Source organism: Neodiprion virginianus, chromosome 6 (genome assembly GCF_021901495.1).
Source record: "Neodiprion virginianus isolate iyNeoVirg1 chromosome 6, iyNeoVirg1.1, whole genome shotgun sequence".
Lineage (NCBI taxonomy): Eukaryota > Metazoa > Arthropoda > Insecta > Hymenoptera > Diprionidae > Neodiprion > Neodiprion virginianus.
Genome location: NC_060882.1, coordinates 27637846 through 27660226, shown reverse-complemented (window position 1 = coordinate 27660226; position 22381 = coordinate 27637846). Strand labels below are relative to the sequence as shown.

The 22381-nt window shown below is 43.2% G+C and overlaps 1 protein-coding gene across 1 annotated transcript in view; it reads right to left on the bottom strand.

Annotated features, from left to right (window-relative positions):
• The window catches only part of LOC124307040 (uncharacterized), a 41642-nt gene extending 24813 nt beyond the window's left edge, over positions 1 to 16829 (bottom strand). Inside the window, exons 1-2 of the mRNA XM_046768337.1 lie at positions 16205 to 16829; positions 270 to 317 (exon numbers count right to left, since the gene is read on the bottom strand). The gene's annotated coding sequence lies outside the window, so the exon portion shown is untranslated. The remainder of the gene's footprint in view (positions 1 to 269; positions 318 to 16204) is intronic.
• Between the last annotated feature and the right edge of the window lie 5552 nt (positions 16830 to 22381).

The window sequence follows — 22381 nt, the reverse complement described above, 5'->3', positions numbered from 1 at the left end:
CGCTCCACGCGAAATATTAACATATTCGAGTTGAATGAAAATTATCGAGTTATACCGAGAAGGCTGACATTTCTGACAGGAAATTACTGCTCACGATCAGTTCCCATCGGTGCTATTTGTTAAAGCACATCGTCAAGATTGCGTCATGTACTGTAATCCGTTTCTTTTAATTTTCCTTTCATTCAACATTAATAATACACTCGTGCTCGGTGCTCTTTCGCAATTTGATCCATATAATCGAGAGCATTGAAAATGAAAATGTTTCTTACCTTATTCGGATGAGGAAATTCACAGTCAAGAAGTGTCGTCAGTGCGGTCTGAAAACAGAAACCACCGTTAAGATACATCATTTTCAAACAATTCGTGAATGCGTAAACATACACACCGATAAAAAATTCACGAAGTAAGTCCACACCGATTGGTACAAAATTAGACGTCATCGGTCTAAATCGTTAGATTCTTGACACCAAGTGGTCTTAAATTCAACACCAAAATAGTGTGGACTTCTATATTATTTTAATGTTTTCGGTGGTATATTCAACATCGCATTTCTAACAGTGCACAACGATTACAGTTGTGAGACGGAGCTCATTAAATAAATAACAAAGAAGAACCAAGAAGCAATAAATTCTGAGACTTCGAGGATAAGTTTCAATCACTCATCAGGCGGAAGTAGGTGGAACAGTGAGAATGCAAAGAGAACGTGCAATACCAAAAGAGACGTCTTACGATCAACCGCAAAGAATGATCCGATTTTCATTTTACCCCGATTCTTCTCCACACATCCGCTGTTCGTACAGTGTAATACCGCACCGATAAAATGCCTCGAGTACTTTGTACTTCGGGCATAAGGCGCTCCATATTACAAACGTTACGTCAAACAGGATACGTATTTAGGAATGTCCCGACATCCGCGCTGCATAATATATCTTTTTGCGCTGCAATAAACCGATCCACTATGTAGTTCTCCGTAATTCATCGACACCGATCTCTAGAGAGGTACGTGTAGCATACGTAGCCGGTGATCGAACCACCAAAACAATCGGCATCTAATAACGCGACGACTTGGAACGACGATTTGGAATCAAGACTCGTTATACGCGCGAGATGATTTTCTGGCAATATCCGCTACAATGACGCCGTGTGATTTATATACAATTCCGGAGTCTTGTCGCTTTGACACTACGATCGAAAATGGTATTGCAGAATTGTCGGAAATTCCATGCCTTCAGCCGGATCAACAGGTCTTGATCCTCTGCGGTGAAGTAACATGATCGTAAGAGAGTGCAAGCGGGCAATTCACTCGGTTTTATGCACACACAAAGTTTTTCCTGTGATTTTTTCCTGTAATTCCCACGAGGAACAATCTTTATTTTCGATCTCTTGTCGTCGGGTCACGAATGTCTAAAAAAGTACATCATCGGAACTCATCTTCGAGACAATTCCAAGGATCGAATGCCTCAGACTCCATTAATCTCAAGAATTTGAAAGCAAGGGTAAAAATACATATACATATATTTATGATCCCTGAATTAAAGAGCATACAGGCGATTCAGGAGAGTCAAGTTAAAACCGCTCGTTCGTGGGCGTCGCGGAACCTGCGTTCATGCACCGGTATCTGCAGATATACTCAACGACTCACCGTTGTCGACGGGTATGGAACATTTTACAGATCCGTATTCCCCACGCTGATTGTCGTAGCGGGACTCTAAGCGACCTCAGGAAGTTGCCGGCATACCTTCAGCTTTCTGTCCGAAAGGTGAGCGTTGTCCTCCACCTACTTATTACGAATTTTTTTAACGCACGTTTCTCGGTAATGCTCTAACGATACTCTTGATCATACTTTTGAGTTTGCATTGGTATATAACCAAATTGATATAATTGAAACTTATTCCAGTTGAAAGGTCGAATTCAAAAGGTGAAAAGTTTGCGTGCTTGTTGATTTTCTGAATTTTTAGGATTGGCCGGTCAACCGGTTAACTATTTTGGCGGACTAATTACTCGAGGCAGCTAACTTTCGGCAAATTAACCAAGTCATCCGTCTTGGCCGGCCGAATCGTTATTACCTCAAAGGCGAGAACTAGGTGAGAATAGATTACCCAGCCGAACTACTCTCCTATCTTATACCGTCGACATAAAACATCGCGTTGCTCGTAAAAATACGAAACAAACCGACAAGTAAACAAGATAGTTGCATGTCACATTTCCTGCGAAACAAACAAATGCATAATTATTATACTTGTCGAAAAGCATGACCTAGTCGAGCCTGCATGGAAACCAGTTGGAAATTCCCAGATGTTACGCACACGAAGAGCCGAAGGGATAACCTTGAGCCGGTAACCTTGGGACATTCGGGTCGGTGGCAGTGCGCGTAAGTGAATGGAGAGGTACCGAGCAGCGCGAACATCTTGCCCCGACGTCATGGGGAGAGATAAGCGTCTCCCTCGGGAAGAGCCTGCGAACTTCTGGACGACGGTGATGGTGTGATGGTCGAAGAATGCGTATCGTGCTAGGCGCAGGTGCGCACGTGGGACAGTAATCGGACACCGTGCGACGCGGTCGAACCTTAAGAGGTTAAGATCGTAGGATGATTCACCGGAAGGAAATGATCCCCCGCAATCGTTGGACATGCAGGGAGAACTCGGTGCGGCAAAAGCCTGCCTCTTGCATCCTCTTGTTCTCTCTTCGCACAAGGTGGAGTGATACCTGATCAGAATGCATTTTCTCGGTATGCGAATGCAGCCCAATTTGAGAAACTCCTTCGATCCAGTCTGGAGATTGCCGTGAGCCCCAATCGGGCTTACTTGTGGCTTTCGGGAAAACCGTTATCGAACTTCCACGTTGCATGAAGCTTCGAAAAAACCCTAAAAATTTGATTCCAAGTATTGAGCTCGTTGAGGAAAAATTTAGGTATTGATGAAAACAGTCGACATCTTGTAGTAATTATGTCAAACCGCAGGAGTTTGCTTATACGGTATCAAGATAAGACTCTGGTCATTGAAGAGTTAGGTAAGAACCTAGCGATTTATTTGCAACTCTTGGTGGCTGCTGAACGGTGATTCTTTCATTGAATTTTACCGATTCTTCGGGTGTCGCACATGTTGCAATTAACGTAGAACGTTTCTCTGAGATATTTATTTTTCCATCAGTCTCGGCCGATGTCCGTAGGGGCTTTTATTACGAAAAATGTATACTTCCAGACGCGATATACTCCCGGTTAATAACAACCTATCCCGGGCTGCGAGACACGATTTTATTTGTTCGAATGCATGACTGACCCTCGATCGAATCGCCATTTGGAGCGTGTATTTTTTGATCCAGTTGGCACGATCAACGGAGCCCCCTCGCCTGGTCGCACTTGTGATTCGCGTTTATTAGCCAGGCTCGTTATCAGAACGATCGGTCTGGTTCTATTCTCGTATATTCCTTGGATTCCCTAACAAGGTGAAAAGATCTTCAAGCGGAAAACATGAACATATAAATAGAATCTTCATGGAGAAAAGAGTTTATTAATTTTCAACAAACGTATATTTGGATATGGTGAAATAAATCTTTCGTTATTATAATTAAATTTTAGTTGTCCCGAATTATTAACAATTTTTTATCGATCATTATTTGGTTCAACAAAAATTCTATGATCGTAACAAGACACTAATATACGTTTGATAACAGAAAATAAACGATTTTGAATTTTGGCTTCACGCGTCGGTGGAATGTCGGAAAAAAATTCCGCATCGTGGTAAATGCGACTTGCATATTAAATTTGAACCCGTACATTCATGGTTCAAGAATTCGACAAAAATTTCTCCCCAATGACGTTGCGGGATGTTGTGCAACGTACGAAAAACCGTTGCTCAAGACTCAGGTACCTGCAATGGTGACACCTTCAAACCTCTCCGAGTACCTGGGATATTTGGCAAAATATATCGGACGTGGAGGAAGGTTTGGATACGGTTGATCAGTGAGAGAAAAACCAATGTGTCTAACCATATACGCACAGACAATGCAAGTAAGTGTACGTTGATACTCGTACCCGGAAGAAATCGTACCTAGTGACGTGTAGCTTGCAAATACCGGGATTCCTCGAGGACATGCATGGGTAAAATCAAACAACGATTTCGGACGTCATAGAGCCACTCCTTTCTGCAGAAGAGCGTATGTAACACATATACTTTCATCTCGCGTTCGGGCGAAAACACCACGTTATTAACTTTTAAACGTGTACCTAGTTTGGAGTCAGCATGGCATACTCAAAGGCCGCATGGCGTAATAGTTCTATTACTTCTTACAGGCGTTGATTCACCGCGTTATAGATTCTACGAAGTCTCCATTCATCTCGGAGCAATTCAAGACTCCCGCCCTGAGGCACCCGCCGAACCTAAGACTGCAGCTTCGTGAATTGGTTGTTCCAATCAATGACGTCGAGAGCTCAAATGCATTCTACACACTCCGGATTCGTCACTTCGGGAAATTTACCCCATTCGGTTTCTCTCACCATGCCAAATAATTTTTACGCTGAGGAATTAGTGACTCATCGGATTTTAGATTATTAATACCTGGAACCACTACCAGGAAAATAAAAATATGATTTGGATTGGGTCTTCTGCACACCTGTGTGACAGTAAGGAGAACTGAAAAGTTAAGATTTCGTCATAGGTATTGATCGGGCGAATGGTTGATCGCTTGTTCCGCGACGAGATTGGCTGAACATCAAATGAGTATGTTGACTCAGAAGATGCGTCGCGATCGTCTTGCAGTCAGGCTGGCACAACCGTCGTTGAAAACTGTTGCTTGAAAAAAGTCCCGCTGATTTATGACCCAATTAATCGAAAATGCTGTCACGTGAAATGCGTATTCTTAACGTGCTTCACATGCATAGACGCCGAATAATCATCGGCGTTCTTATTGAGTAGATATCGGTGTCAAATTGCCTGTGAATATGGCGATGTGGAAAATAACACATCAGCATCAAGGTGTTTATAATGACACCGAACTGGTCGTAATGAAAAGATCGGACCATCATTGCATCAGCTCGTTCCAATTCACCTCGGGGCTCGAATTAATCTTCGCCATTTCGAATTATGAGCAGACGGCTTGGCGCCGATCAAGGTTTATCGAGGATTCCTGAAATCCTCATGTTTTCACGCTGCTCGAATATTCGTCTACATCAAGCTTTATAAGTTTCCTGATGCAGTTGCTGAACAATATTATTTTTTTTTCATGAAACACCGTAACAGGCCGATCGAGATTTTATTTTACTTCGTCAATTTCCAAGATCCAGTTTCAAAGGCATCGAATTTACAGTTGAGACATGGCCGATAAATAAATAGCCTATAAAAAAAACATAACTTTGACATAATGTCATATGATTAAATCATATGTTCGGATAAAATATTACAAATTCGAATAAAAATATATGAAATTATACAAAATTACACAAAATTATAAGCGTACAATTTCATACAACTTTATCAGGTCAAATTCGATACATAATTTCATAGGAATTTATTTGATTAGATGAAAACTTTTTTTTCACCTGGGAAACCACTTAGATTATACCATTAGCATAAAAAATTACCGTAATCGATATTTACAAGCACAACTTTTGTAACATTAATGTTTCAAATATTTGTTATTATTTCTTGAAAAAACATTAGCCCAGCAGTGGCACAGCCTTGAAAAACGTGATTGGAAACTAAACTTGACCCGCGGTGTTGCTGAACCAAATTTGAAACGATATTTTGCCCGACCACATTCTGAGACGGGGATGTATTGATCTCAGCTATCGAACGCTTGATGCAAATCGTTTTCAGTACGGCAACACAAATTAAGCCTCATACATGGCATTTGTGATATTCTTCCTCATTTCAAACCACTCGCTGCGGTTTGACCGATCACGAGAAATATTCCATACCCTGCTGCATATTGTACGAATGAAATTCATCCTGTGATTTCTTGGATAATGCAACGGAATTAATGGACACAAAATGTGGTCAGCCATAGTAGATGGTAAGAGTTTTTTTTTTCAAGAATTATAGGTACGCGTCTTCATTACGTTCGCCATTCCACGTCCAGCTTGAGGCAAATGACGAATCCTAATTCGGTGTCTAACCTCAGAGATTAACAATTTGTTATGCGGTCAGATTACTCGTTTTATTTGCGACCCTCAAAAATTTGATTCTTCTTCAGAGAAAGACAAGATATCACAATCCCTGTAAACATTTACCAAAATTAAATACTTAAATCTGTTTTAATTTTAGTCACCTGCTTTCGCAGGTTCCCCGAAAAGGTGTAATTAAGCTGCCGGCAAATATTGATGACGGAACTTGGAAAATTACAAATCTGATAGATCGGATGATCAAAGCTTATGTTATTCCCTGTAATCTTACCGCAAATAAAAAAAAGACGTTCTCATCTGCCACCATGATATGACGTCAATCAATATTTACTCACAATACGAGAAAGGAAATGACTGAATTTCCGTGTATCATACGTAAACGGCCTACAAGTAAGAAATCTTTCCTCAACCACTTTAAAGGTCAGTCCAGATTCATTTTGGATTTTCCTGGATATATTTACAATAGCAAAACCTCAACTTCTTTCCTTCAAACTTCACTTGCTGTCCGCCTTTTTCTGTTTTCCGTAGTCCGAAGCAATTGGGCGTCGGATTTGCAAATTAGCCTCACGATCGAATGTACATAAAACGTATGCAGCATACGTTATAAATACAGCTTGTAGACACGATGAAGGAAGTTGGGACGTCACGGACGTAACGGTTGGGACCGATCGGTTTCGCCGGAGAAGCGTAATTCGAACGTATCGATACGTACCCAAACGAGATAGAAGTACCGCGAGTGCTCTCACAATCGGAAGCGTGCTCGAGGCACTAAGGCAGACAGAAAACGCCGCAGCACGCACGAGGCACGCGGTCACAAGTCACGTAGCGTTCAGCTGCGGCCGACAATGAGAGCCACCTCGATTTCAGTGACGTCATGTGACGTAACTCGATGACGCGACGGTGTTCCCGTGCGATTCGCGTTACAGGCTCGCGACGCCAGCAGAGCCGGCTCGAGTCGGCGATTTCAGTGAGACCCAGCCGCGTGCCGCAGAAGCTGAGTCATCGAGAGTCACGACGGTAATCGACCAGGCTGTGAACTCTGGCAGTGAAGTTGGAGCGAAGCGACATCGACTTGGTTCTCTCAAATCCGGACTGCGATCAGGATCGTCAAAAAGTCCGTCGCTGAGAGACCTGCCCGTGCCGATTTTCGTTTGCGGGAGCAAACGATCGCCGGCGGATCCCGAAGTCTAAGGCTAGCAGGATCGATCCATCGATCTGTCGATCGACCTGCAGGCGAGAGTGAGAGTCGTTCCGTGTGTCCGGAGCCGTTTGGCCGACCCAGATCATGGAGTCGGTACCGGGTTTGGTTCCTGATTTCGGGCACTGACCCACCCGGCAAACTCTCTCGCGAACATGAATGAATGTCCTACCGATTTCCGGAACCCGTAACGTTCCCTGCATCGGCTTCGAGTCGTAATTCTTCCTACGCATCTCACACCTGCCGTACGCGCCCGGTGTGTGTTGCCGTGTTCCAACGTGTGCCAACCTCCACCTGAATACAAATGTACCTGGTAACCACAATGAACGCGGCTCGACACGTATAGGTGAATAATAGCGCGAAAGGACATCGCGAGTCGCTGTGATTCCCCTAAGTCAGTCACACGGTATCCGCGCACACAAGCCGAAGAACCCGGAGAAACGCTTATGAATTCGGTGTGTATGCGGATCGTCTTTTGCAACATAGTGTACGGCCTTCGCAAACACGTTACTGACCTGCTATTGTATCCGTGCCGATCGAGTTACGACTCGTATGGATATTTGCATCCAACGCTCGATCGCGAATCAGGACAGATCAAAGGTTTGTAGATCATTTTTTTTCACGTCGAAACGCCATGCATTAGGCACTGTGCGGAACCCCTTCTGTACGGTCCGTTAATCGAAACTGAGTCTTATTTGTTTCTTCTGCTCAGTGGTTGTCTGAAAAGAAACACCTCATATCGAGGCAATCAACACCTGGGCCAAACGACCGATCGTTTTGACAAGTTTTTGACGAGCTATTTAACATGCCTGTACAGCGTGATATCACTCGTCGGGATGAGAATTGCTTTTTATTATTCACGGTGAGTAATTAGTTGGTGCAGGCATTTGATTTTCATTAGTTTCATAACTGACGGTGACAAAAGTCACGTAGACAGTATACAAATACGTAGCCGCTAACCAGCGAATTCGATCTTACGGCGTCATGAAAGTCAAAGAATGGTCGAAATTGGATTACGGCTGGTCTTCAACGTCCTCAACGGTCGCTGAGGAGGCCTTGATTTGGGACACTCGAGAGTTCAGGGCCTGATTTGCAACGGGGTCCCAGAACAGGTGCCTGCCGGTCAGTACGAGTCCGGTTAGAGAAAGCCAGTAAATCGGGCCAAGAGACGCGTGAATCATGACGTCGCAACGCGATTACAGATACTTCGGTTTCTCATCTGGTTTAAAACTCAGCGAAACGGTAAATAAATACAGACATCGACCCTGTCCTTGAATCATTCGGACGCGTATTGGGTAAGCGCGATTACAAATTCATTCATGGATATTGACACACACACACACACACACACCAGAGCGTTAATGTACAAGTTTCTGTTATGTTTTGCTGTGACGTATCCTCGGCGAGCCGGAGCAGTGTTGAGATTATTTTCTGCGAATTGATATCGAGATTTGCGGGGAAAGGAAGTCCACGTTATAATATGTTGGGAATGAAGAAGTCGACGCTCCGGCACCGCGGGCACGCGACTTTCAGCATGACGAGCGAATGGCTTGCGTACTTGCCTCGCAATCGAGTGGTCTGCGGTCTCCTCGACTGTCACAAAGTATCGTGACATCGTTTGAGGAAGCACACGCATCCAAGAAATGTAACATTAACATTATCCGTTCGTTCGATTCTAGTAATGCTGAATAAGCGAATGCAAATAAGCCGTGAGGAAACTTCCGCTTTTCTGAACAAGAAAATAAAAATAAATAATAAACCGAGCGTCAAGATAATTGAAAAAATTTTATCACACGGTTGTATTTCCTAATCATTATACGCAACGTGTATAATATGAATACTTATATAATGGAATACGCGTTTAGAATAATTCAGTATATGAAAGCTTACATCATTTCACAAATTTTATCCGTATATTGCATATTTATACATATCTATCTATATGGATAATTTTTCTCAATGCGAATCGCTGACGTCCGTGATGTCCGTAAGATGCAAAAAATATAAAACTTGTGAAAAAAGAAATGTCTACGGCAAGCTGTTAAAGGATTTCTTCATTCACTTGCGGAAATTTATCCGATAATTACCGCAGTTGCAGTATGAGCCGTGTCGCTGATCGAGGACATCGATTCTCTATACAGATGACAAAACTTTTATACGATACGAGAAATTGTTGATGAATGAGCAGAACAATTTTTCCATCAAAGAACATTACTATTTCTCGTTATGGAATCTTAGGATTGTCTCTTGAGTACAATGCGTTATGTAGAGAATATTTTGGATAATGACAACTTTCGATCCATTAGAATGAATCATTCTTTACATTTATATAAATGCATATTTCAAATAAAAACTTATTACAAATTCTCATTCATGCAATTATGGGTTTTCCTGTAATTAGCTCAGCAGTTATCAGATTATGCGTCAATGAAATTTCAAACAATGTTCTCGCTTCGTCATACATGATACTCGTAAGACCAAGGTTTTTGCCGTATTTGGTTATACGCTATCACAATATTGTGAGCACCGGATATAATGATTATTTACCGTACAAATTTCGCACAAAACTTACCAAACTGCAATGTTCTTCACGAAACAATGATTAGGTACTATGCTTTCTTTCGAAACAACAAGCCAAGCCTGTGTAGGCAAAACCTTGAGGTACTATTCTAGCAATACTTGTCCTATTAGGTTCTTATCGTGCAGCTTCAAATTTCCGGAAGGAGAGAAAAGGCCCACAAAGTTAAGATAAGAGATTTTATCAAAAACCGATGCGGTTTCCTCGATTCCAAAAAAATGCTTCAATCTTTCGTGACTCAGTCATGAATTTTCACTGTTTGAAAAATTGAACTCGGAATAAAAATAAATAATTTCGATCAACATGTGACCGACTGTTTTCTTAGTTCGCCCGAATGTTTTTCGATTGACACGTTTTGGTATTGAATGGCAATATCAGTACACTTCGGTTATAATGACCGGAAATTGAGTATATGGACTCAACCCATCCGGTGAGTTGGGCAAATTAGGGCAAAATACCAACGTTGTAGATAATACAAGAAATCCCAGTAAAGATTTGTAATCACCGGTTCGTATTACACGATAAAAATGACTTCATCGGCTTGGCCGATACAGATCGCGAGAAAACGTATACTATAATTTATTGAAAAATGTGAAAACGTTTTAGGCGTGATTTAACGAAGGTAGAAAAATATTTGGTGTATAGAAATCGAAAGGAATTCCGTCTAATAAAAGTAATATTTATCGACTTTCGTTATTCGAACTCGAGCATCGTAACCGTGACTTGAATAAAAAGTTTTTAATAATGCCAAATAACCAATGCCAGCCTTTTGAGGGACTACGTGTGCCGAACCACGAACCACAACTTGTTGAGTATCTCAGATACTCAGCTGATATTTTGAAACATAAATACGATAATGCGATCACTAATGCACTGTCTCGGTACAACGGATTTGAATAGGAAACATAACAGGCTTGTGTCTACGCATGGAGAGTGGCAGGCCTCTGGCTACTTGGACAATTCACCAGAACTCAGGTGATTAAGACCCGTTACTGCGATGTACCTCTGCAGCTCCGATATCAAGTTCGACGCCCGAACTGACCATCTGGACTTTATTCGGATTGACTTACGGTAACGATTACAAAATCATCGATCCCCATTAATTTCGGTGATTACCCGCCCACGTACCGATTGATGAAAAACAAACGGATCGACTTTCGGCGTTCATAAGATTACAAAAACTCCGACCGATCCATCGAAATTAAGTCCCAGTCCGCAGCTACTGAGCAATCTGCAGTGACGTCGTCCCAGTTAGGTGAGCAATCGAATGTCAGCGCGGTGAATTCCCGGTTCTGGTACAACTGGCGTTGTGACCTTGGCCCGATGACCGCAAAGCCAGGAAGTTTGATACCGATTAATAGGGGAGAGTGTGGCCACCGTTACATTAGCACATTCTTCGTGGTATTTTGCACGTCCGGAGACATCGACGCGTATTGCGTGGGCGCTTTGATCTACACTAGGCCAACATGAACCTGTATTTTTTTTTACGCCGCCGTTTGTGCTTCGGGCACTTTCTCTAGCCAGGTAGCACTTCGGCACGCGCCTACAACGCTGTGACGGAACAAGACGTGCGCCAGGATGCAGGTTATAGCCATACGTACCAGGATAGAAATGGTTCTGCTCGACCAGATCCATAATTGGATCACTGTTCCAATCCTCATCCGTTAGAATCGATGTTTCCATCGGATGATTGCAGCCCTCGAAAGCAACATCGAGGCTGGGCTCTGGCATTTGGCGTCCGAGCAATTGACACGTGATCCACGTCACATAGCTTACCTATTACAAAGCAATAAAATCGCGAGATACGGAGCCGTCTTTGCATCAGCTGAAATTGCCGTACGGGAGGATGCTTTGGGTTTGTTCAGTTACTCGACTCAAAGTTACTTTCACAAGGGTAATGAAATTTCTACAGTTGTTGAGCAATCTGTTTCTATACTTATGTCGTCATATATCTGATGACGGATTCAAGTACTTGTCGTGGGCGTGAGGATTCTGGAGATGGTGTTATACTTTGTTGAATAGGTCATGATCAGGTATTCTACTGACAATTTATTTTACAATTTATTTTCCAACCGTAAGGACAAATATCTGGATAAATTGTTTATAGTTTTCTTTCTGGACTTGAGAACTCGGTGATTTTTTCGAGTCAATGCTCTTAGTTGGCGAAGGAAAAAAACGCAGAAAATAAGTAATCCGACATCCTGCAAGCTAGATGTGCCCAGCGCCGAAACTTATAATTTTTGATTCCACTCGACTAATAATGAGAAATAACAAGACGTGACAATACAAGAGATTCTACTAATGCAGAGTTGGATACTACAGGACTGGACTGAAAACTTTCCGAAACCAATAAACGAAAAGATAAATTAAATCTTATCCTAAATCTCTCCTTCAAAATACGTGATAAATTTTAGGATATTGATGGATTCGAAATATGTTCTACACCTCAAGTTTTTCTCATCACGACGTGTAAGTATACAGCTGTCGTTTTACCCTCTGAAAATAGAGAAGCAGTGCCGTGATTTTAAAGGAATGAAGTCATCGCGCTATTCACGATCCTCACAGCACAGTCATTCGTTGAAAATCGTATGTATTCCGAATTACTTAACGTGCAAATCATTCAAACATGCAGATGTGATTATTGTCTTTCTCTATTTCGATAATTTCAGAAGAATTACAAAGGATTCACTTTTCCGATTCATTCTACGAACAGCAATCCGAACGCGGCATCCATGGTTATGTAACCCCAAAGTCACTTGGTAAGCATAGCAATACCGACTGTTAATGTTGGATGCTCCTTGATTCAGACCTCCGAAGCCCCATTATGCCTTTCTCGCAACCTTTGTGTGTTACGTGCAGCGTAATGTTTCTGCTTGATTAGATGGAATTACTGGAAAGTTCTGCGTTTTGCATTAACATCTACAATCCAAAATCCATTCATTAATATTGAAATAACACATAAATACGTTACTGAATTTTTATGAACTCTCCGAGTCACTCGTTTCTACCCCACATAGCTGACCAGCGTCGTAATGGATGTCAGTTTACGAGATCGAATATTCCAAGGTCGTGGTAGTTTGTCAATGAGATTCTCTCCACGGGATCGCAATAATTACGCAATATCGTTGCTGCTACTGAATCACCAATGCCACGGCATTCTTGTCTTTTCCGTCTGAGCTGCGGCTGAACGGGAATACTACTGCATTTACAATAGTATCCTTGAAGGCGGAGAACATAAAAATCCTTAAGTAGGTGGGCGAGAAACTGGTTGTAATGGCTCTAAAGCAGTTTACAATATGCTTTGAGGATTCCCCAAGTCGAATTGAAAAGTTATGTCAGCATCTCGAACAGAAAGGTTCACAACGAAAGGCAAGCTCGTAGCATCATAGGATTTCCTTAAATGAAATTCAGACACTGAAGAAACATCTATTTTTGCAGTCATATGAATTTCGAATCTAGGTCTTATCAACACGAGTAATCGGTGGACCTTCCAGTGCCTATTTCATTGATGGATTTGGGTTCACTGGAATCATTGCGCGTTCGATTGACGCACTTCTGACGAAGGCGAGTGTTGAATTTCAAATGCTAACATCAATGGAGTGACGAAATGATATTTCGGCGCCGTTGTGGCAATGAGCATTAGCAGAGACATCTCTGGAGAGAACGGCACACTCGTTAGTGTGTAAAGATCGAAAATGACGTAACGAGCTAAAGTAGAGGGGTACATTAACATACATGTAAGCACAACAAACCGAGCGATGGTTTGACTCTGAATCTCGTATTAATACCGAGTCGTCGTTCAACGGTCAGCAGCAAATTTCTTTACCGATCTTCAAACCGTCTGCAACATCGACTGCGCATGGATCTAACCAATTTATCATGTAGATCAACCGAATAGACGCGCCGTTATATTACCGGTTTGATTGCAAAGCACTTGAACGATGTTTATTTGGATAAGTTTCAAATGTGGTACTAATGTACCATGATTATCAACATCGTACAAACCTGCACATCATCAAATTCATTTGTACCGGTCAATTGCCGGATAGTGGAATACAAATGGTCGTAGAATGTTTCACAATCTTCTCATTTTGATCGGTACGAATAAATCTGATGAGTTTTCAACAGCGATACACTCAACATTTCACCTCTGTCAACGTCAATGTTGCACGGAAATTGTTCAGCCTTGAACTGTCCAAGTGCTTAGAATCCATACCGTTGTAATATGACAGAAATAAGAGAAATATCGCTGGAGAAAGGTCTGACCTCGTCGTGTAACTAATGAAAGTGCAATGAATAAAGTCTCGTGGAGATTCGGATTATTTGTCTTGATGGTTGAAGTCTTCATTCGTGAACATAATGGCTAAGCCAAAGAACGCCACAGAGGAATCGTTTGTACAGGATTTGCTAATTTGATCTCTCTCGCCTGATATTTCTTTTTGCACACGTTGAGCGCAAAAGTTTAACCCCGTGACTTACCTCGAGGTAAGATATTTTTTCGTTTGTACAGTGGAAAATTCAAAACCGTAGAAAATCGACGAAGAGTATAGGATTGAATGTTAAATTTATTTGAAACTGTACAACAGAAAACTAACGTACGTGAGCAGTTCACGTTTGCCGCGGACGGACAGGCGCCTTGCATAATACCGTTCCTCTCGCCCTTGCTTCGAGTCCAACTATCGATTTGATCGCAAGCAGTCGCTACCAGGCCTGATGAAAATACGTGCCAGCCGCGTTGTTGGCTCCACGTGCCTTAACATCGACCCGCAGAATCCGGAAACACGGTTCCATTTGCTGTCAACTATACGAACAAATTACAATCGATACTCCCGCGAAGGGTGCGAATGTCCCATAAGCGAGGAGTCCTGTTTTCCTCACTCTTAGAGACAGCTAAGCGGCAAACCAAGGGCTTTGTACTCTTACGTTGTTCATTCGTTATATGCAATAAGTAATATGATCACACGTAGCACCGTATATGGCAAAACTCAAGGTTCACTGTCGAATCTAATCGCAGTTCACGAAGAGATTTGGCAATTTATAAACGTACACGTCACCGTGATTGTTACGTGGCATTATGCCAATTATGATTCATGGTAAAAATGATATGCAGAGAACCGAGATTTCTCGGTGGGGAGAGTTCGTGCCGAGTTCCACCTTGTCAGCGCAAGTGGAGAAAATCCCCACTCAGTAAGACGTGCTGGTTTAAGCTGGAGCTCAAACAGCTGACCGTCTACCAAGGTCAACTGCTTACATAACATCCCATTCTCCGATACTGCCATAGGCACAAAGTAAAAGATTTAGTCTGTACAGCCAGTAAATTCTGTAGCGGTAATGACGGTTTGAACACCATCAAATGGGGGCAAAGGTTCCTGTTATTTAAGGAGCAACAGCGACGACGCCACGGTAATTACCCACAGTTTGTTGACACCGAAATTTCAGCGGCTACCATCACTGATCTAACTCATATACACGAAAATATATTACAGTGGTCACTGATATGAACGTGGAAATCAAACAGGTCCAACTGCCGAGATACGGGCATTCCATAAGCTAAACAAAATTTCGAATAACTGTGATGACTGAAAAACAACGATTTTCCCATCATGAAGAACCACGTGATAGACGATCGAAGTAATTTTGTCAGTTGGTGTTATTAATTAACGACACTATATCTAATGTCCTCTCTGCGTAATCACGACAAACATCCGTTTGGTACCATTAAGTGGAGGCAATGGCTCGTCTGCTCTAGATGTCTCATTGTACTACTATATTCACTGTGAAATTACATCGATGATGCTAGAATAGTTTAATGTTGTACGAAGGATTGTGGATAGGTTGAGAGCTGATACCTCCCGGCTACCTTCGTCAATACCTACCTAAGATTAGGTTGGGTGAGATTTTGAACTATTTGATGAATTCACGCGTACCAAAGTGATACATGGTAGTATACTAAACTCTAAAAGACCAAGTAACTGCTGGAGTAAAATGACATCATAGACTACCGCAGGTTATTGATAGTTGAGAAAACCAAAACGCGATGTAGAATCACTCTCTAGACAGTTATTTAGGAACTTGGCAACGCATTAATTAATTTCAGCCAGATATTTCATACACAGCTGTTTAATTTGCAAATCGTGATCCTAATGCGATGCGTACATCGCGTGGTCAAAGAACGCCAGGTATTCGGTTATCCAACTCTAAGTTAGGTGCCGTCTTCCGGCAACAATGACGTAACTGGTAACCAAAGCTGCCAAGAAAATCTTGACCGTAGGCAAGCAGCCTTGACAACGTAAATGATCGTGCTACTCACCAGCTGAAATTGTATCACCAAAGTAGAAGCCTGGGGTGACCGATCCTCCAAAGTGATTGAAAATCTTTGTCACCAGCAAGTTGCGGAAATTGCACGGAGACGGATGAGTGAAGAATCGGGTTTTAATCGAAAGCGAGATCACTTTTTACTGTATGAAATCACTTGATGGCACACGGTATCAGTCGCGATTCAGACATCGACTGTTGGCTTGGTCTGGAAGCCGAGCGGAAGAATTTACGTTGGCGGTTCGAGAGCCACGGGGATACCGTTGAACAAACTGTGCGTTCGTACGCCTGCGGAGAGAACGACGTGGATATAGCTGGGCTGGCTCGTGGCTGGCCTCGCGCTGCCTCGCGTGGGCTAGAACTATGTAGATTTGGTCGTGGTAGTTGGTGAGCTCGTGGTCGTGGCGTCGATTGCGGCCCCCAACATGCGCCGCGTGCACCTTCCACCGCAATGCCGTGTCACGAGGATGCTTGTGCAGAAATCTACCGATTACCTACGAAGCCGTAAAAGTACGCACTCGACTCGGAAATACAATACATGCGAATGAATCGCAACCCGAAACGCAACGCCGAAGTTGCCAAACCCGACCGAGTGCTAGCCTAGAGCGGACTTTACCGTTACGGTATATGCGACTGGATTCACGCCGAAGATTGTATTTAGATATTAGTTCGACACGCCCAAGCTAGCAACGGAGGCTTCGGTACCTTGGGTATGTTCATATCACTAGAGATAAGATACGCGGATGTTTCTTCAAGCTCTTAATAAATACATGTGCAATAACTTGTGTCAATGTTGGATTTTTCCCATTTCCAACATTATCCAGAGCTCCGTAGATTCTCTGAGCTGATTCCGTAAATCTGTATTGCACAAGACGTTTCATTGCGCATACCGTATTACCAAAGATTCTCCTGTTGTTAGATTGTTAAAGTGAAACTTGACCTTTTATCCAAGGTTAAACCTCAGAATATTGACTCTGTGAATACCGCAGACGGCCACCAGGTGCACAGTGGACGTTCGGTGCTCCCGTAAGAGAAAACACAAGGAACAAAATGGTCTTTAATAATTCGTGGACTTAAAGTCAGCCAATCAATACATCCTCTTATACGGCTATACGGCCGCAAAAACTCAGTCGATGCCGCTGCTTGTCTACCTGTTTCTCAAAAATTTATTTTTCATTGTAGAAAGTGAATTCCAACTCTCGATGCTACGCCCCTGCAACTGCGCCGTGGTGCTACAGGGCTCGTTAAGTACCAACCAACATCGTGAAAAGATATTGTTTATGTCAAGACAAGACCGGAGAATTATTTTACTTGTTTATTCTTTTTCCACGTCTTCGAAATTTCCTGTTTACCACGCTCGTCGCTGGAATTTCCGCGAAGAGCCGAGAGCGAAATTTTACGCTGCGAATATGATATTCGTGTGCGGACAACGCCCACGGAATCACCACTGTCTCTCTATCGATATAAACCCGTCTCGCTGTTCATTCTGGAAAAGTAGAGACCGACCGGGACGGTGTGAAGTAAATTAACCCACTAATTGCGACAATTGAACGGACTAGGTCATGTCAGGGGTGATTCTGCAATCGCTGAGCACGCCGTTGAAGCACTGCAGTATAGATTATGCATGCAAATATCGAGCGGCGGTGAAAAACGCCAGCCTTCATGGTCAGCCGGGACTTGAGAACCACTGGCACGTTGTTCCAGCTAGCGGAACATGCTCGATATGTACAGGAACTTATAAATACACGTTTTTCCCGGTGACTAATTAGCCGGGATATATTTAGAACCGATAAGATTTTTAGTAGCCGTATGGCTACTGAATTGGACTTCGACATCTAATTGCGAACAGTACAATTCTTGTCCGAATTTTTGTTACTTGAATTCGTTACTTCGATACTCGTAGGTATGAACGTTTTGTTTTTTTTTTTTGCATTAGCTTTAGTGCTACATGCAATGGTTGAAGAACGAATTCATTTTTATCCTGTAGCACTTCGTCGACTCTTTAGTTTCGACCTGGGTGCGTTTAGCTGAGTTGTTTTTCACCTTCTAGGAGTAATATGGAAGTTCGCTTGACTTTTCTTTCTAAATATAGCTTCCTATCGGTCCAATCCAGCGCTGCCTTTACTGTACAGAATCGACTGGCACCCAGTGTGTCAGTTGATTGTGGCTATTTTTAACCAGATTTTCTCTCGCCTGATGAACAGTTTCTAAGAATTGTCGTACAGAAATATGTATCTGATTCCAAGCTTCCACGCCGACACACAAACTGGATAATCAGGTTCCTTAATTTTTTCTTTTTATTTTTGCCTCTTCTTTTTATACTTTCCTTGTGGCAAATCTCTGATTTTCGTACCGGTGGTTTCGAAGATTTGATTCGCCAAATTTTAAACTAACGTTTCCAAAGTTTGGATTCACCTGATGTGCAGACAATCTTCAAGAAAGGATTTGGAATGACGGTATACCTTCTGAAGCGCTTAGTTTTTCTCAATACATCTAAAGGATTTATCGAACACACGTGGGTTAGCTGAATCTATTTTCATATCAGAGAGCTCTGCGTAAATTCTACTTGAGAAACAAGAATAGTAACGGGCAGCTTTGAAGTTAGCGGTCAATGACTTGGTCGTTGTATTATAATTCGAAAGAATTTGAACTGGAAGAATGATTGGGGATGGAAATTTCGAATTCCGAAGATCTAAAAGTAAGTCTTCAGTCACTCCAAGGTAAAAAATCAATATCACGTGTCATTTTCGCAATTCCAATGATCCACGGCTATCGAAATCGTTCTTTCAAGCCGCAGCTGGACGAGGAAAGATTCGCTGCAGTCTCGTGCCGAAGTTTGTGGAGGAATTGGAAGTCAGATCCGAGAGGATACCTGTATCAACCTACGTTCAGTAAGTGTAGGTGCATGACTCGCAGTTCTCAACCCTTACACTTTTTGCCCTTCTCTCGAGAGTTTCCCCTCTGCACCGCCTAGCGTTACATAATTGAGTTATAGTCTAATGATTCCTTGAACCTAGAGAGTACCTTGCTTCCCCGAACAATCTATTATCTGTTGTCTATCAACGACCCGGCTCCGTGGCGCGAGGGATGTTATACATGCGTATTATAATGTAATAAACCCCTTGTTAGCTTATTATGCCTATCGGTGCCAGAGATCGAGAGCCGTAGGTACAGCGTATATAGGGTATCCTCGAAATTGGAACGGATCGAAAATGATCTACGAAAGACCGTCAACCTTTGTTTCTACAAGACCCGCTGTAGCTTGTGGGAATGTGATACGGCTTTCAGAATGATTTGTGCCGAGCTTTCAGGACGGCGGAGCGGTTATTAACACTGCAAACATCAAACCACAATGGCAATAGAGCCAAGGTAGGTTTAGAGGATGAGGTGGCCTACAAGAATTTCTAATTTTGTTTCTTTCAACTGAATTGCCCTCGTCAATCTGAAGAATATCATAAATACCGAGATGAAACCTTTGCTTCGTGTCAGCTGTAGAAAAAGTGAAGTTTGATGATATTCCTCCTTTCTATTATTCGTCCCTCGTGAGATGAACGCGCTGAAATCGATATGACGAAAAGCACCAGTCGCTTGCTGTGCTATGTAAGCGTAGATGGGTATCGGTTTCAATCTTGAGGTCGTCGACACAAACGTTTCTGCGAACGGTTGAATTCCAAGTAGATGTCTGCCTATTCTGGCTGCTGCTCGAATGATCCTTGGAACCGGACTCAGACCGGCAACTTCCTCTCGGGGATGCCGTTACGGCTTGACTCGTGAATAATCGTAACTCACCGAACGATGGCAAGAAATGTATCTCCCTCTCTTCGTACAACGTCCCCTTTTTCATCAGTGCTCACTAATTACTGAGAGTGATTTCGTTACAGCTTCTTAGATCGGCACTCCGTGCAGAGAAGATGAGATTGAAGAAAACAGACGCCAGGCCACTACGTGTTTTGGTTGGAAACGCAAAAAATAAACCATCAGAAGTTTGCATTCAATCAACATTCCGGCAGCCAAAATGAAAGGAGAGCGTATCCTTGGCGCTCCATTTCGCACCTGACTCGTCCGAAGGGAGTAGCCTGTGCCTTTGTTGTCGGGACAGGTCCGCCATCTTCGACCGATGTTGCAATAACCATGGCTACCTGGTCTCCCAAAAGACCGTGGGCAAGAATCGACTGGAGCAGCTCCTCGCGAAGCGCTCGGAGATTGGACAGTTGACAAAAAATTGGACTTTCACAGTGATTGTGTTAGAAGTGGATAGACGGTGCCATTGGTCATCTTGAACCTATCAGATCCATCAAGTATCGGGAAAATTCACACAAGATAAACCAACAATGGCATCATCAGCCCTCGTGTAATTGAATCTCACTTAATTGCTGCATAATTCTTGATCAGCCAGCCCAATTGTCACCAGATCGACTTCCACCAGCAACGAGCTGTGCGGATGGATGAAAGGCTGTTGGAAGTGCCAGACTAAAAGGTGGTTGGATACGTGCGTGTCTGGTGGCCGGAACCGTGAAGAAACTCCGAAGTGCCGACCCCAGGAGCTCAGGACGAGACGGGCAGCCAGTGATCCGGGGCGGCTCACGAGGCAAAGAGGCAAAGAGGCAAAGAGGAAAAGAGGAAAAGGGGCGTGGCAGGTTGGAGATGTCGGTCGCACGATTGGTCGCACGATTGGCAGGGACCCTCCGAACCATCTACAGCTGAGGTCTTTCGCCTCCGCATCACAGGCTGCACTGCGCGCGAGTGGATCTGCATCCGCGCTCTACCAACGCATTCGCATTCAACAGGTCTCGTTTTATTGGAGGCGGTGGAACGAATCCGCAGCCTCACCTACCGTGGAGCCCGCAGGTAGCTGCGTAATTATATGCGCGTCGTACGGCCAATTACCGATGGCTTCAACCCCCGCTGCACGCGTTCAAGGATACTCATCACTTTCGTACCAAAAGCAGCTTGTCGTATCTGTTGAGTTAGTCAGCACTTGTTTGTCCGCATATCTATGTTTTTTTTCTGCAATCATTTTTAACACATGCAGGGCAGGATTCAGACCAACGAAGAGTGGAGGTAGGCGTAACATACACCCGGCAGTATGATATTTTCAAGTGTCTGACATTGGAGTACCGTTTCAGCAGTTGAAGAAGTGTCTTTCTGAACTGCATTCAAGCTTCATAAATTATAAAGATATGTAAACAATTTTAACCAAAGGGATTCCGCAACTTTAAAGCTAAGTGTTGAAAAACCTCTGCCATTTCTAACTTACGGGGTTTACGTCCAGAGCCGAGTATATCTCCGTGAAGAATCATGCTGTGAAGCGGGTGGAGGGTACGGCAAGAAGTTGGCGGGCTTCTTAGCGTGTCGAATCGAATGATCAACGGTTCGGGAGGGTAATGAGTCGTGTAATACAACGATGTCGCGGTGAATAATGGTTCCGAATTAGTTCCAATGTGATCGACAAGGTGTCGGTGGTAAAAACCTCTGTCATTCACATCTGAACACGGCAAATTATATAACAATTCCCTGCTGCCCTACGTGCGGACACGAAGCAAAAGGCTTTTTCTGCACGCTCAACTCCAGTCCATCGTCTGAAAGCTGATCAGGTATCGTAGTTCTTCTGTACGGTAGTGTGTTTCTGTTGTGATGCTTTTATCGCTGATTGAAAATGAACAGCTGATTCAATTACTCCATACACGACCACTTTAAAGACGTTGCAAAAGGCAATCGCAGTTGTGTTAGAGGCGCACCACCTGATCAGATCAGCATGTACGTGTACGGTGTACATGCCAATCTGGATTGTTATACACTCTACGTTTACCTTGCAAGTGCATCCCTTCCTTTTTCAGATTTCTGCCCATCATTCAAAGTCCAGGTATTTGAAGGAGGTGCTAAGATATGGTGACAGGTTGAATTTCTCCAGCTGCTGACTCGACTGATTTTCAGTCTGGACAGCTTTCAGTCGCAGCTTATCGGTTCGCGACGATACACGCTAGACAGTGCAATGCGCAGATTTTGATGAGCTGATTCACGGGAAGGGGGATTTCAGTTTCTATTGATTCGATATCCGTCCAGTTGATGCGATTCGAACAGCGTGCAGAGAATTAGGTGCGATGGTTCGAAGGCAGTTGGGACAGGACAACTTGCCAGATCCTAGAGTGCGTCGATGAATGCGTTGTATACA